This window comes from Lissotriton vulgaris, chromosome 8 (genome assembly GCF_964263255.1).
Source record: "Lissotriton vulgaris chromosome 8, aLisVul1.2, whole genome shotgun sequence".
In the NCBI taxonomy this organism is placed as follows: domain Eukaryota; kingdom Metazoa; phylum Chordata; class Amphibia; order Caudata; family Salamandridae; genus Lissotriton; species Lissotriton vulgaris.
The window spans coordinates 296651544-296664124 of NC_141696.1; positions in this window are offsets into that span (position 1 = coordinate 296651544).

The following is a 12581-nucleotide window of genomic DNA, read 5'->3' on the forward strand; positions in this document are numbered from 1 at the left end:
ATGCATTATTAAATTAATAATTGCTTAAAATTGATTTACCTCTCAGCCCCTAAAAAATCCAGAACCCACATCTAAAATTTAAAAAAAATGCACAGTTAACATAGTTATCAATTAAACAAATATTATGAATTAAAATAAATTATAATTCATTAAAATTCATTACCTTTCCACCCTTTACCCCGATAATCCCCACAACCTGCACCTAAAATTGAACTTTAAAAACATTGATTACACAATTAAAATTAATTTTCAATTAAATAACTAATTTTATTTAACAACTAATTATAAATTCAGTAAAATTCATTTACTCCCCACCCTTTACCCCCTATAAACCCACAACCCACACCCCAAAAAATGTAATGAAGCAAATAACATAATTATCAATTAATTAATATTATTGACTAATTATTATTTAATTCAAAATAAATTACTTCCCACCCTTTGCCTCTTTCAACCCCACAAACAGCACCTAAAGCAAAATGACACAATTACCATAGTTAATTATCAATTAATTAATTAATATTAATTAACAAATAATTCTTAATTAATAAAATAAATTACTTACCACCCTTTACCCCTATTAGCACCATAAGCCACAATCCTGTAATGAGGACTCAATAGAGATAGGTGGGCCAGGGAGGGCTCCTAAATGAAGAGTGCGACAACAGCACACAAAACGCGAGATCATACATTGTTGGATGATTCAGCGAGTAGCGATGCCAGCACCGCTTGATCAATTTTAATTTACCATCACTGAAGACTGATACAGTGTCTCGCATAGATCCGATATTAATTACTGAAAATTGAAATGGTCTGCATAGATGCCACTAATTTAGATGTTTTTTTCACAGAAGGGACACGCTGATTTTTCCGCGTTTTGTGTGCTGTTGTCGCACTCTTCATTTAGGAGCCCTCCCTGGCCCACCTATCTCTATTGAGTCCTCATTACAGGATTTTGGTGCCCACATGTCATGACGGTCCTGATGAAGACCCTAGTGTAAGGTGTTAATCAACCTACGTCGCAACTTCGGGGTTGAAACGTTGACTTTCCTTTCTCCTAATGCTAACCCCTGAAACAATAGAGACAATATTTATTGTGTTTCATTTAGGCGGTATAGCTATTGACTACTTACATGGATAATTAATGTACCTTTGGATTGACATTTTGAAAGCCCGATCTATTGAGAATTTGGCATACGATTGCTCCCCTTTTTTCCATGCTTTCTCACATGATCACGTATTCTCACCCAATTCACTTACCCCTTCCTTTTTCTCTGTCCTGCTGGACAACCTTTGTATATATATATGAAAATTGTGACGTATATGTGTATTATTCAATTATGTGGCATTGTGATTAAATAACATTTGCCTGCATACTATTCTTGCTACAGAGTATTGCTATTTAGATACTTATGTGTTTAATGTCCAGTTAATCTTCAGTTACTGGGGCCACTATAGATTGTACGAGTACTCACCCAGGTCCCAGTTCCATTGGGTCTACCCTTTTCATGTACAACTTATTTAGATCTTGACAGGACTCCAGTTGTCCCTGCGTGGAGGCGGTTACAAGTACTCCGTTGAGCTGACAGAGTCCTGCCCCCCGTATTTAGATGTGGGCTGGCTGAACCACCGTCTGCATCAACCAAATGTCTGCCGTCATGTAAGTGATGCACCTTCAACAATGCGGTGAACTCTTCTGCTGGCTGACAGTACTCCGTCGCCATCAGGCCGGCAATTATTCGCCAAGCCTATTTAGATTTCCAACTTGTGCTGGTGTTGTCCTAGTGGCAGATTCTTAATTGCGTGTGCCCCTCGTGGAGTGGAGATTGGTAAGTACCAATGATTAATGTGTAAATATGTTTTGTTACGCTAAAGAATTTGTAAAACGCATGGCTGCCCCAGTAACGGGGCATCCCAGAGCTACTCTCAAGAAAAGGCACCTGCAAGAGACATGCAGAGAGGAGCATTTAAGCACAGAACAGGTCTTCAGGGCTTTCCTGAATGACCAATGGTTCTGAATGATCCTGATAGATAGAGGAAGTGTGTTTCAGATAGCAGGTACTTTGGTGCAGAAAGTGTGGCCTCCTGCTCTTACTCTTTTGACATTGGGACACAGGCCAAATTGAGGTTAGCTGAGCGCAGGTCCCGAGGGGGCAGGTATGGAAGGAGCAAATTGGACAGAATGAGGGGTGCCTGAGAGACTAGGATCTTATGGGTCGTGCACAGGGCCTTAAAGTAGACACTCTTTTCCACAGGGAGCCAATGCAACCTGTGGATGAGGCTAGAGACTGCGAAACACTTTGGAACAGAGAACAGCAGCCTTGCTACAGCATTTTGGGTCAACTGGAGTCTTATGAACACCATCTTGTAAGATCCTAGATATGGGGTATTACAATAGTTCAACCTAGAGAGGATGGTAGACTGAATAAAACAGCCTGTCAGGTGTGGGAGTCAAAGAATCCAAGAATAGGTTTGAGCCCACCTAGAAGCCCAAACCACAGGCTTGGGCTGTGGCGGGAGCCCCAATGAAGAGGGCCACCAATGGTCACCCCAATAATGGATATCTCTTCCAAAAAGAAAAATGTCTGATTTGCTCGAATTCAGTTGCAGACAATTGTCCGCCATCCACTCTGCAAAAGCCACCATGCTGCTCTGGAACTCAGCCAGATCCAAAACAGAATTGTTGGAAAGAGAGAGCATATGCTGGGGATCATCAGCGTAGGACACCATCATGAACCCCAAGGTTTTCACAACCTGAGCCACTGGTTGAATACAAATGTTGAATAAAGTGGGGCTCAGCCACGAGCCCTGGCAGTCACTATGGCACAGAGCATGTGAATGAGAAAAATATGGACGGGAAACAACCTGGAAAGTTTATTTACAAATGAAGGAGAAGAACTAGGTTAATGCAGCCAGCCAATACCAATCTCCTCTAAATGCTGCAGCAAGATATCATGAGATATGGTATCTAATGTGGCGCTTAGGTCGAGCAAGATCAGAACAGAGGTTATGGCGTCATTTAAAGACCCACAAAGATGCTCAGAGAAGAAAAAGTAGAGCCGACTCGTTGCTGTGTCGTGGTCTAAAACCATTCTGGTAAATATCCAGACTTTATGTAGTGTCCCAAAAATTTATTGAGATGGCATTGAAAGCAGGTTTTTCAGAAGGGAACAACTTAAGCGTGTTTCCAAGACGCCGGTTCAGATGCCAATGGCAAGGAAAGATTATTCAGCTCAAGACAAGTTGGAAGAAGACAGTCCTGAAATTTAGGAAACAAATCTGCCTTGAGACAATCATCTGATGATCCCAATTTGACTTTGTTACAGAAAATCTGTAGCTATTCAAAGGACAACAAAGGAAGAAGGTGGAGGTGAGGCATCTAATTACTAGGATTAGATTAATACAGATGTGCTCATTATACCTTTATAAGTTGTAGAATGAAGGCTAATGCATTACACATAAAACAATTGCATGTACGAGCAATGTAATAATACATGAGGTAAAGCAATTGTCAACACGAGATTCACAGTAAGCTAAATGTAAAAGAAGCATACCCTAGATCTTGCCGACAATGGAGTTGATTACCGTTTTGGTCAAGTAGACTCAGCAAAGGAAGGACCTGGACAATGGGGTTCAAGATGGAAACAAAAGTGGGAAGCATAAAAAGGATATGTTTCTACCTCATTTCATCAGTTCAGTGGGAAAAAGACGATTGAGGCAAAGGATATGGGACATTTTGTTTACAGATTCATGTATGGATTAAAGCCTGAGATTAGTTCCATGATTTAACAGCATTTAATTTGTAGGCAGTGTAAGGCTAATGGTGAAATGTTGAGATAATCAAAGTACTGAAGAAATGGGGGACCCCGCTGCTAATATGCGTGGATATAAATATGAATTTAACTAATCAGGAGTTGCAGAATGGACCCTGAAGATATAAAGGTCGCAAACCACGGGTATTTAATGCCTTATATAACCTTGTAAACGATCATGGTTTCGTTGATGCTTGGGGTAAATTACACCCGTTGGAACCAGGGTATACATTTTACTCTTTTCCTCATAAAAAGATGGTGTGGCTGGATTATTTTTTTACATCTGTCGCTTCTCTGGTAGGGGCCTCGTTCCATATTTCTCCTAGGACATCTTCAGATCACTCCCCAATGCTGTTAGAAATTACCACTGCTGGTTGTCATTAGCCTCCTAAAGTGTTCACATTTAATCAGAAACTCTGTTTAAATGACGATTTTTGAGATTATATGTCCGGTTGGATTAATTAATTTTTTGAGAATAATAAATATTCTGCTCATAGTGCAATCGTCTGGAACACGTTTAAAGCATTTTTCAGAGGGGAGGTATTAAGTTTTGGTCTTCATCAGCAAAGAAAGAGAAAATTAGAGATGCTGGCACTATATTCCGCTCTGAGAGAAGCTGAGGGTGAATTAACTCGGGGTATAACACTGCAGGGCAATAATATTCCGGAGCTAGAGGTGGCTGTCGCTAGATCCCAGCCTAAAATTCAAGGAGTGTGGAATATGGAGAATGCCAGAAAATATCTGCCTTATAAAAAAACAAAATCACGAGTTTAGGGAAGAAGTTGACAGGTGTTTGGCACTACGGTTGCGCATGAAAGAATCTGCTCGCTGTATCAAGGCGTTGAAGGATAAAGCGGGATAGTCTGCCAGGACCCCACAGGGATCTTATCAATTTTTCTTCAGTTTTATACTGATTTGTACACGCAAAAGGCAGAGAAGGGTATTGATATTGATAGGTGTTTGGAGGAGGTTATATCATATTTAGATCCTGCTGAGGCGGCAGAACTGGAGTGTCCAATTACAATGGAAGTGTTAGAACTGGCAGTTCACAGTCTAGCCTTAGGGAAGGCCGCTGGACCTGACAAGCTCCCAGCGGACATTTATAAGCTTTTTTTACATTTAATAAAAGATGATATGTTGAGCACATACAGGGCTGCACAAGAGGGACATGCCCCTAAATCTTGGGCAGACGCTACCGTAGCGTTTTTTAGCAAAAAGGGCAAAGACCCGGAATTGGTAGGGTCATACCGTCCGATTTCATTATTAAAGTTTGACAGTAAAATATCTTCCAAGACCTCCCGTCTTTCTAAGATTTTTAGCTTGATAGTCTCTCAAAATCAGCACAGGTTTATCCCATCCCGAGGGACAGTCACTCATGTGAACAAGGTGGCGACACTCTTTGATGTTGCCCAGATGGAGAAACTGGACTTAGGGCTAATTTTACTGGATGTGGAGAAGGCATTCGAACGTGTGGAGTGGGAGTACCTATGAATTGATGCACCGAATGGGTTTCGGGAAAAGGTTTATGACTGCCCTGCAGGTATTCTACACTTCACCGGTCGCTAAGATTGCTTCAATGGGTGTATTATTGGATGCAGTTGCTATTACAAGGGGTACCAGGCAAGGGTGCCATTGCTCACCATTGCTTTTTGCCTTATATATCAATCCATTTATTGAGCAGTTAGGTAATAGTTCCTTGATCAAGCCCTTTGTTGCACAAAATATTTCATATTCAATGTTCGCCTGCGCTGATGACATTACGGTGACTTTGGTCAATCCATATTCCACACTTCAATAGATTTAGAGGTTAGCAACGCTTTTCAGTCAGGTATCCGGTTATAAATTGAATGTCACTAAAACTCAAATGTTATGCACTGATAATCTTGTATTGGATGATGTTAGAGTTCTAAAAGAAGTGACACAATTGGGTATTAAAATAAGGTCATCAATGCTTGAAGTGGTTGATGCTAACTGGACTGCGTTGTTACGTAATTTCAAGGATCACTAGACAGGTGGGCTCGATTACATCTTACCCTAATAGGCAAAGCAATATCATTAAAATGAATGTTTTGCCGAAGGTTTTATATTTATTTAGGTCACTACCTTTGGAAGTGTCAGGGGCCAAACTTCAACACCTACAATCTATGTGTGCAAAAATTCTTTGGGCCGCTTGCAAACCCGGACGAGCTACCAGATTTATGACGTTACCAATTGAACGTGGGGGTCTAGCCATCCCTGATTTTATTTTGTAATTTTATGCATGTTTTTGTTAAAGATGTGGGTTTTTTCGACAGGGAGGATGTAGTTAATAGTGCAGAGGTCCCTTCGATATTTCAGATTCTGCTAGGGCCCGAGGCACAACAATATTTCTTCAAAGAAATTGATGGCAGCTATTTCAAGCAGACTAGTTTTAAAGTATTGGAATCCGCTTTTAAAGTATGGAAGATAATATGCAAATTATGTTTATTGGAGAGACTCCCTCAATATACCCCCACAAATGCGGTGACAATTCCTCCTCCTATTTTCTGGGACAGTGTAGCACTTGGCTGGAGCAGTAAAGGCATTCTTCAATTAGGGGATTTTTTGTTACAGGTGGACCCATTATGTCTTACAAACATTTAGCGAGACAGTATAATTTGTCAACATTTCAATTTTTTAAATGTCTTCAAATTCGAGACTTCATAAGTAGGAAAAATGTTTTAGTTGCACCCAATTTCGTTGTTGAGGCTGTTAGGCGACAGGAGAAGATTGGGGTGTTATATAAGATATTACTATCTTATAGAATAGATGACTTAGAAACATATAATTCCAAATGGCCTATGAAATTGGGGGTAGAAAACATATGTATAGAGAATGCCATTACAAGATCTAGGGAAGCTCTACTTTCCACCAATTTGAAAGTGCAATTTTTCAAAATTGTATTTATTTTATATTATAAGCCAGCACATATGCTCAAGTGGGGGGTGGATATGATGGCAAATGTTTTCGGTGTGGGGTGGATACTGCGGACAGTCTTCATATCTTTTTCAGTTATTGTAAATTATCAAGATATAGGGGCCTATTACGATTGCGGTCTTTCCGCATCCTCCGGGCCGGCGGAAGCCACCGCCGGCCCGGAGGATGCGGAAAGACCGCAGCGGACCCACCAAAGACCCACCGCCACATTAGGATGGCTGGTGGGTCCTGGTTTCTGTCCGCAGCTTTTCCGCTGCGGTTGGCTTACAACCGCGGCGGAAAAGCTCAAATATGGTGGCGGTGTCTCTCAGACACCGCCAGCCATATTAGGATGGGCTTTAAAAAGTTATTTTCCGCGGCGGGTTTTCCGCCGTGGAAAAGCATGTGGAACTTCACTGCGGGGGCCCGTTGCGGGCCTCCTGGTTGAAGGGGGGTGGTGGGTGCACATGGGGGGTACCTATGGTACCCCCTGCATTTGTATGCAGAAATCGGTGCCGGCCGCTTTCTCCATACAAATGCAATGTATGCATTTTTACCATTGCGGCGGGTGCAGCTTGAAGCCGCACCCGCCGCAATGGTAAAAATAGAGAATGTGACCGCCAGGGTGGGGGTCATATCCTAATTGGACAGGAGGGAATTCCGCAGGCCATGCGAAGGTTCCCTCCTCCTCTATGGTCGCGGACGGACTCAAGTCCGTCCGCGATCATAATGGGCCCCTTATTTTGAAAATTGAGAATTTTGTGTCCACGATCAATGGGACTCCGATGTATATAACCCCTGCCATTTTGCTTTTGGGAAGTGAACCTGAATTTGATAAGGGTACCCCCCTGTATAAACACCGATATTTGATTTTTATTGCCATGACGGTCGCTCAGCTGTGTACTGCAGCTGAGTGGCTACAATCTGAACCTCTTCTTTTTGAACGTTGGCAGGCAAAAATGTATAATTTATTTAATTTAGAATTGAGTTTATATTCTGTAAAGGGGGTTAAGAAACCTAAGATTGGTCTAGGTATTTGGGGTGCTTTTAGTGACCATATGAACTTATGAATTCATGTAAACTGTAATGTAATTTATATCTGTGTTACTGTGGTAAAGAAATACATCAAAAAAAATAAGAATATAGCAATGATTGCCATCAGATCGATGGTTTTGCAGAATTGACTTGCTTTAGACGTCCTTCTCGCAAAAGAGACTGGCGTCGGACAAATGTTAAAAGTGCAACAGTATTGTACTTACACTCCTGATGAGAGTAAGGACCTGAAGAAATACATTAGCAACATTACTGATCTGATGACAAATTTGAAAGTGTTAACAGCAACAGATGCTTGGGAATCCATATGGAATGGATTTTCTATTATTGGCGGATGGTTTGGATACTAAGGAAGTGGAGTAGTGTGGAAGCATCTTGAGACCTTCATTGATAAATGCTCTTTGTTGATTATTGTTGTTTGTAATCATTAGGTTGTACAGACATGCACAGATAAAAAAAGAAAGTAAAAGGACAGAGAGCAGATATGGAACAGAAGGATAAACTGAGTAAATACTATGACGACATGAAATTTCTGGAGGGTTCCAGAAGAAAGATGATGATGACAACCGGATTCTAATCTTTAAACCTGATAAAACAATGGTGTGATGGCTTGGTTCACCATCAAAGTGGAAATTGGGAAGGCGCAAAGTTGCCCACTCTTTACACATCACAGACCGGGACGTTTGCTGACGCACATAATAAATGTGCACTTAGCGCATATTTCTTATGTGACCCAATGAGTAATGAAACATTCTTCTCTACATTGCTATTGAAGTGTGACTTTCCTGTAGAGCTTGAGAATTTACTCACATAATGTATTTGACCATGTGAATTGAAATATGTAGTCTAAGAAACCATCCTCAATTAGTAAACATGTATTTGATTTAGGGGACTTAGAAATAATATTTTGATGTAATGAAGAGAACCATCCTGTTCACATTATTGTGTTTCGTTACTAATCCATGATTAATGATTCCTGAACGTCTGCTATAGTGTTTGAGTAACATGCAGTGACTTAAATATTGGTTCTTAACCATCATCAGATATGTAGAATGTTGTTGCAAGTTTACCGATAAAATCTGTGCAATGTATGCATTAATGTTACATGTATGCACTTTCAAACATCGATCTCAGTCATAGTTATCCATGAGTAATTTTATTACTCATTGTATGTTGATACAAAGTGAACTAAACACTAAAGAAATTATATATTGACTTAGGTTTAATTGTGCACACACATATTAAATGTGCACCATTGAACTAAAATGATACGGTTGACATAATTCTACAGGCCTGTATTTCCCCATGCTGTATTTCATAAATTACTGTATTCTAGTTTCTGCTAACATGGCTTTCTTGCAGGTATTCACATGCATTGTTAGTCTAGAACAGAAACATTTCCGTACTGGATATAGTTACACAGCCTGAGAAGTAGACCTTGACGAAAGTACATGGGAAAGCAAAGCACTAATGCAAGGACTATTCTTTCCTGAGTTGGGTACAAGAAAAGGATTTCGTTCCCATGTTTAGTGTTGGACATTTTGTGAATGTTGCAGTTTGCTATGTGTGAACACCATGACCAATGGACTTTCTCTGATGATTCAACCAAAGGGGTGTCACCAATGGACTTTCTGGATTATAATGTAGCAGCAACCACACACCTCATCAGATCTCTTTTTGCAACTGTTCAGGACACTGCCTTCAGAATTCTTGCATACATCTTTGCTGAACCCTCTTTTTGCAACTTCTATGCAGAATTTACCCTTGGATCCCTTGCAGACCCTTTCTATGAATCCCCACTACCCCTTAAATTGACTTTGAGAGTTTTAGACCCTCATGCTTTCTTTGGACTCTGCCTTAAATGTGCTTATGTTAAAGCCTATTCCTGACCCACTTAAGACTCTTGACTGAGCTTCTTAAATGTGAACACTTATTCTACTTAATTCCTTGTCCTGCTCCTATCTCCTAAATGAACTCTTTGATTTCTGCGACTCTATTTAAGTAACTGAACCATCCTTTCCCTGTGGACTGTGCTTGGGATATTTAGATTAGTAATGTATAGACAAGAGAAATTAAGTTTGCTTTTGGAGCATCAGGTACTGCCACTGAAGTGCTTGTCTGTTTAATTTTGATCCGCCTCAATTTCTTTAGAAGGTTTGGATTGCCTTTTGTTATATTGTATCCTTATAGCATGGTATTCAAAATCTATTCGAATTTGATTGCCAATTTGCAATAAACCTTCTAAAACATAGCTACCAATTCATGCTTCTCATGGTGTAGCCGAATGGGTTCCCCTCATTGTGGCAAAGAAAAGATCCATCAGAGGACCAAAATCCTGGAAAAGGCTGGATCAATACACCTGTAGCCAAAGAATGTTGCACATTCAAATGTTAATGGTAGGGTGGTGGAAAACTGTATTCCAACATTGGCTTCTAATGCAATTTCTGCTGGACCCTGTATGCTGTGAGTAGCATACATGTGAAGTTGAAAAGTTGGGAGGATATATTCCCTGGATATATTCAATGGTTTCAGGAATCTCCTGATCAACTTAGCCCTTTGTATGTGCTTAGTGGGTGCCTAAAACTCTGTTGTTGGACCTGATGCTGCACATTCTGTCTGAAGTTGTTGAAGCGTAAATCCTGGGATCGGAAGTGGAACAGGGCCCACGTTTATAGCATGGTGATCTTTAGATATGCATATGAGATAAGATGTGGTCACTTATATATCAGTTTGTTTGAACAATTTGCTTCAGGTGCACTGGTTATAATGCCTGTGGTGTCTTGATTGTATTTTGTATGTACACTTGTAGGTACAAGGTATGTACAAGATGTTTTGTGGGTGTTTGTGTAAAATATTTTAGTTGGAAGTTGTGCACCTTTTTAACCATGTAAAAACATCATTTGTGTCGATAGTAGTGATTTTGAGCGATTTTACACCCTGGATTTGATCATGTAAAATAGGAATGTCTATGACTTGAGACACTGAGGGCCAGATTCCGATCTCGTTCGGAAAGCCCTCCGGACGACTCAGATCCAGAGTGCTCCGGGACTCCAAGCGACCGATTCCAATGTGTCTGTATAGTGACGGACTCAGTTCAGTCCGACTACCATTGAACTCAATGGGGGTCTGTGTACCGAACGCATACACAGATTTCAATTTCAAAAAGGTGTGGGTGGGGAACAGCGCGACACTGTGCATGCATGGAAATGGGGGACCCATGGGTACCCCTCTGCGACCTCTTTGGAGGGCCCCAGGTGAAGGGGGCCTGCCACAGTCCCCCGAAGTGCCATTCCCACAGCCGTTTTGTCCCAGCAAAACTGAGTTGATATGGCTGTCAGAATCGTGCATCCTACTCACTCATTCGGAAGCCAGCTCCATCGCATGGCACGATTCGGCTGCGAGCGACTCGGACTGCCAGGATCAGGTTTGGAAACCATTCAATAGGTGTGGACTAGATCTTCGCATCGTAATAGGTCATTCAGAAAGGGGGACTATTCGGTCAGAGACATAGGCCCCAAATCGGATTTGCTTGTTCCGGAACCCGTCTGGAGGCCTGCCTATCCAAAACGGGCCCTTAATGTGCGTAGGAAGTCATACATAATGGCATGCAATTGTTATATTTAAGTCATTCATTTCATAGGAGATTGTTGAATTCCACTGAAATCACACAAAAGGTATGCTTGTAAATAATCTAACCACAGCAATCACTCGGGGGAGAATTCCAACCCATTGTCTTTCGCCTAATGTGACACTCTAGATAAGAGTGACCCTTATGCCAATCAGTACTGCCCCAAATTCTAATGGAAACAGTTAATCCAGAACTGATAGGTGAGGTTCCCTACAAAAGGGGACAGAAGGAATCCCAGATTGGTTTCGACCTCGTAAGGCTCAGCAGTGAGGTATAGCTTGGATCACATGGCACAATGAGCCTGGGACCCCCATCCGGACATACCCTTGGACACTTAGGGTGTTACATCAGTCACAGAAAAGGTGATGCAGAACTGCTTGCAAATAGTCTGACCACTAGCAATTGGTTTGGGTAGCATTCTAATCTATTGTTTTTCACCCACTGTGCCACTTTAGACAAATGCCCACCTTATGCAAAACATTACTTATCTTGCTCCTCTTGGGTCAGTCCATTCCAACTGTTAGACAAGACAGACTCCAGAAGGGAACACAAACAACCTCAGATCATTTTTTGCCTTATTATGCCTCATTAGTAAGGTATAACTTGGATCATATAGCATAGTGAGCATGGGAGTAACAGCTGGACATACTCTTGGCCACTGATCGGAGAAATGCTTTCAAAATAGCCTGACCAATGGCAATTGGTCGAGGTAGCTGTCCAACCAACTGTTTTTCACCCAAAGTGGCACATTTAACAAAAACCTATGTTATGACAATCAGTCCTGACCCTGCTTCTCTCGGGACAGTTCATCCCGATCTGCCAGCTGATGGCTCCCTCCAGAAGCGAGCACAAGCAACCTCGGACAGGGTTTATCCTTGTTATGCCTCGTGAATATTCCACTGAAAAGGATGATGGACAAATATAAGTGGGAGTAATTTAATGTGTAAAATTGCAATTTTCAAGACAAGCAGTGTGACCAGCAGCAGGCTAATAGTTAGGGAGGATCATTCGTATTTATTAATATGTTCATTATGGTCACAATACATTCCAGCTTTTTATTATATTTAATACCTAAAGTATAATTGACTCCAATGAGTAATCCTATTTATGTATCTATTTAAGCGTGCATTACTGTAATGAATAATTGAATTATA